The 5294-nt window shown below is 39.0% G+C and overlaps 1 pseudogene; it reads right to left on the reverse strand.

Annotated features, from left to right (window-relative positions):
- Positions 1-464: 464 nt before the first annotated feature.
- LOC136458148 (uncharacterized) lies at positions 465-3145 on the reverse strand (annotated as a pseudogene).
- Positions 3146-5294: the final 2149 nt, after the last annotated feature.

The following is a 5294-nucleotide window of genomic DNA, read 5'->3' on the forward strand; positions in this document are numbered from 1 at the left end:
ATAAATATTTGGTTGCTAGAGGTAGCCTCTCTATTGCAACGATCAATATTGGTTGCTATAGGTGGAACCATGTGTTGCCACAATAAATATTTGGTTGCTAGAGGTAGCCTCTCTATTGCAACACTAAACATTGTGGTTGCTATAGGTGCATCCATCTATTGCCACGGTAAATGTTTGGTTGCTAGAGGTTGCCTCTCTATTGCAATGATCAATACTGGTTGCTATTGTTGGACCCTCTATTGCCACGCTAACTGTTGTGTTGCTACAGTTTGGAGACTCTATTGCAATGCCCACTATTCCGTTGGTATGATGTTTTTTGCAACACCGTTTGTTTGTTGCTATATCATATATTGCAACGCCATATTATTTTGTCGATAGTCCATATTGCAATGCTTTGTTTGCTTCAAACAATAATTGCATGCCGAACAATATATGATGAAAGAAGCATTTAGGACATCCATTAATCCAAAATATGCTTTGTTCGTACAACTCATTAATGAAACCACATCCAATGTCAAACTTAGTTGATAACACATGCACAACAACTGAAACACATAAGGTATCTGACGCACAGTAGCTACTTTGAACAGTTCAAAATGTAATAAGCTATGTGTAGCACTGTAGCAAAGGTTGGATTCACATTGACCGTCCATCAGTTGTGTGCTCCACTCAAACTCTATCTTGCTCCTGAAACAATCATTAACATTGGTATATTCAGCAAACAGAAACTTAGTATTCAGCTAAGTATCATTTCACTCTACAGTAACAGGAACTAGCCAACTAAATCTGATTCAGAAATATTCACAGGTAGTGGAGTCAAAAATCACCTGTGCTTTGCCAGCTTGTTGATTCCTTTTGGATAATGCTCGTTTCTTAGCCGCAACATCCCTCAGTACTTTAGTAGTAGTAAAACTAACTGTCGTATCCCCTCCTTTGTTTTGGCCAGTTTGAGTCTTATTCGCAGCACTATTTCTAGTTGTGCGACCATTACTTGTACCTGCCGCTGTTGTAGCTACGAGTTGTGTTTGTGGTGGGGTGCTATCTTGGTTTTCCTGCAAATCAATAGATGGAGGGAAAATTATGCCTCATACTAAGGACTATCACATGACAACATTAAACACTCTTCAGTTCTGAAACTACATGCTGATGTGATATTTCTTCACTTTCTGTATTTACATTTTCTTCATCCATGTTTGTTGTAGCAGCAACCTCTGCATTTTGTCCCCCATCTTTGTTAGCCTGCATTTTAATTTTGGTCAGAAAAATCATGAGTGGAGTTTGAAACTACGAAAATGATGCATGGTTTGTAGCCGACTATTACCTGTTGTATTGATGCTTGTACATGTGTTGCTTGCATCATTGCCATAAACTCTTGCCTAAGAGCTTCTCTATCGGCCTCCCTTGCCTTCATCATTTCTTCCATCTGACGCCTATGTTCTTCCCTTTCGGCTTCCCTTTTAGCCTCTTGAGATTATAATCTCTCTTGTAGCTTTAAAAATGCTTCGACTAGTGCCGATTCCTGACGCACTTGGTACTAGTAATCCTCAGATAGTAGTTGCCTTCTAGTTGGGTATTTTGCCAAGTATCCATTAGCATAGATCTTGGTTGATTTGTAGTTTCTTGTTTCCTGGTAGGCTGACTGGAAAATCTGATTTTGCTCCACGTCTGAGATGATGAGTGCTTCTCCATCTGTTTCCCTCTCCAAAATTTTGTTGCATGCATTATCCTAACAAAGGAGGATAGTTGAAGTAGTTAATTGAAAATGATTTTGTAGGTGGTCACTTTGCATCAGTTAATAAGGTTTGAACAAACTGTTATATACTCACATAGACATCCCTAGATTCTTGGCTTGTCCATTGCCCATTCTTACTGTGCGTGATCATGAAAAGCTCTAAATCATTTGGCTCATCACCAGTTATTGGGTCCCTCTAATTAGGCAAGAATGTAATAAATTAGTGATATTTCAAAACGTAAGGAAGCATGGTCATGTGCTTCTAAAGTTATTACCTTCTCAAAGCTACACTGAGAAAAAGTCTTTGATCCTGCCCAATGGTGTACCTTTACATTCTGCCAATTCTGAGAATTCTTGCAACTAACCCTCTGCACAAGGAGTTGATTATAAAAAAACATTGCAATGTACCGAAACATAGCCTTTATTTCATCAAGTGCAAATGGCAAGAATAAAGTAAAGGTCATCAAACCTAAAAATTTGTCTTGCCAAAATACAAAACCAGATAGTGCCATTCAACAATGTCCAACTCTTCTGGCTTATGTCTCATTCTCTCCTCATAGGTGGTGTACGCCCTGTACGTAGCATTAAATGTTGCTCGCCATCCATTGTAATGCTCATTAGCTATGGTCCATATCTTTTTCCTATTTTCTTTGTTATTCTCAATGTCCCACTTAGGTTGTTCAACATATAAAACATAAATTCTAGGTCACTTCTTAAATAATTTGGTAACAAAACTATATATGCTAGCAAAAACAAATCAGAAACTTACCATCATATCAGATACTATTGAATTTTGACATCTTGGTGGATATCCTTCCATGTTCTCACCCTAATGAGTGGTGCTTTTTTCCTTATGTATACTACTATTTCATCAGTAAATGTGCGTGCATTCTCACCTACAGCTCCTCCAAGTCTAGAGAATTGGACTTTAAGCCTCTGACTGCCTTGCTTGGATCTCTTGTGGCTGGCTGCCAATCCTTTCACAGTACCTCGTGCCTTCCTCTTTTGGGAGTCTTGTCCATCGAAACAATATACAGTGAAAGAGATTAAACAAAATCATTTACATAGGGAAAACTGAAATGAACATCAAAATAAATCACAATAAGCATCACTTACTATCTCCCTGTGTTTTCTCACACCGAGCATGTGATGGCTGGTTCAGAGGTGGTGTTGGATTGCTATCTTGACTTGAATTTAGTAAATCTATCTGATTTATAGGGTTGTCATATGCACTTGCAGACAATAGGTCACAAGTGTAAACTATACGAAGGACTAATAATAAGTTGGTTGACATTTTGGGAAAAGAAGGTATATATTACTAATTTGATCTAGTTGTCCTTGCACCCTTAACCATTCTTTGTAAGTCTTGATTGTGTCATCCCTGTATATATCTTCAAAATCTATGAAAGCCATGCTGCTATTAGTGATTTGGCCATTGCAATATAATATAATATAATAATTCATAATAGGGCAGCAACATAACTTACCCATGCCTTGGCCCTGTCTATGCATATTATTAAGCCACACCTTGTAATCATCAAGTGACTCATCTATGGAATGTTCACATTTTGATGCCACAGTTTTTGGCAATTTTAATGGGTGTTATGTCCATAATTTGCTCTGTTATTTGATCCCTTGACAATACTAATCTGACCTCCCTCTCCTCTGCATTACATGATATCATTGCATTTGCATCGACATCATATTCGATCTCGTTAGTGTTGCTATAGAGTTACCACTTCTCCTCTTATAGTACAAGTAGTCCCTGGTACCATACCCCAAATTTGATTTCATTGTTATTAAGTTACCAAACGTGAGCTCGTCCCTGGCTATTGTATATTGAGCAAATTGTTGTCCCCCCGGTGCTCCCTTGCAAGTGAAAGAAATAGTCCATGTTTGTTCCAAGCTGTCACAAAATGTAATGAAAAACATAAGCACACCCTAAACAATATTTAAAGAAGGAACAACTTAAGAATGGCAAACAATAATGTGTCCTTCATATTATTGAAGCATCTCACTACCGTTTATTAAAGGATCTCACTATTATTGAAGTAATTTGTTGAATTCTAAATCATTGCAGTAGCATCCAGACATACATTGTGTCGTTGCCTATCATTGTCCTAAATGGAACGCCCGAGGTTTTCTTGTGATTGGCTGCCATCACCTCCATCTTCATCGACAGAAGGTGTCGCCGTCCTGGACGAAGGTGTTTGAAAAAGCGACATCATCGCCCTAGGTCTGGACAATGAAGCAAGTGTTGGCGTGTTGAACGCAGGTGATGTCGATTGAGTCTCCATTTATCCAATCTACAGTCTAGCTACATTGAACAAGTTAACTACATAGACACACAGGTACATGCATTACTCTTTCATAAGTGAAAAGTGAATAGATCAATGGCCCTAGGGTTACTGTAACTCTGACGAAGAGGAAGTCTGGGAGTCCTTGAGGCTTGATCACCGGTGGTGGGGAGGCACGTCGCGGTGGCCTCTAGGTGTGGGCTGTCCTGCACTAGCGCCCATCCAATGATGACACGACGGCAAAGACAAGCAACGGCGGTGGGTGCAGATCGGGAACCCAGTTGGAGGAGGGAAAGGAAAGAATTGGAGGAGATGGGGAGGGTAATGAGGAAGTAGGGAGGTTAAGATTCATTTTGTTCGCATAATGGGCGGGGTATTAGGGGGTAAATGGCTGCATGCGGGCGCCAAGCCAATTTTCGGCAAAAATTACAAAAAAATAAGTGGAAAAGGGTGGAGAACAAGGATTGAACCTGGAACGTTGATTTATATCACTGTCGCAAACACCATTGAGTTACTGGTTGTTTTGTTTCACTTATTGCTTGTCAACACTATTATACATAGTTTGGGCCAGTGTGCCACTGACATGAGGGACCCACTTGTCGGCGCTGGGTTCATATGCTGTTCTAGTTCGGTTCATGGTGTTCATCTTTTTATTTTGATTCATTGTAAAAACGTTAAACGTGTTTAGATTTCACATTTGTTGTCCAAATCAGGTGATTCTTTTTTCCAATTTCTCGGAAACTTTTTTCCTTTCACGTGGTTTTATTTGCATTGTGTTGCTCGACCCCTTGTGTTAACATTTTGTCATTTGCTTTACTATTTACATACTCTACAATGAATAGAGCTTTTTCGAATGTGTCCAAGGTACCAGGGGCTTATGAATAGGCAAGTTGGAATCTTGTTTGATCAAATGCGTATCATATATATGGCATATCATATAGGTGTATCATGTTCAATGTCACCTTCTTTGCCTTGAGGTGATTTCATGTGGGAGCTAAGACAATGTTTCAGTGCAAATTGGTAATCGATCTCCTCAAGGACAGGATTTATCGCACAAACCATCTTTTTATAGCGTGACATCTTTACCTAGGTTTGGGTTTGTGACACCAAGATACACTTATCTTTGTATTTGTATTTGTGATAAACCAAGCTAGTGATATACACTTACCTTTGTATTTGTGATAGCAACCACTCATGCACATTGTGTTAGTACTTAAGAAAATATATATTGGAATTGTATAAACCTAAATTGGCAAAAAAAATAG

This window comes from Miscanthus floridulus, chromosome 1 (assembly GCF_019320115.1).
Source record: "Miscanthus floridulus cultivar M001 chromosome 1, ASM1932011v1, whole genome shotgun sequence".
NCBI classification, from domain to species: Eukaryota; Viridiplantae; Streptophyta; class Magnoliopsida; order Poales; family Poaceae; genus Miscanthus; species Miscanthus floridulus.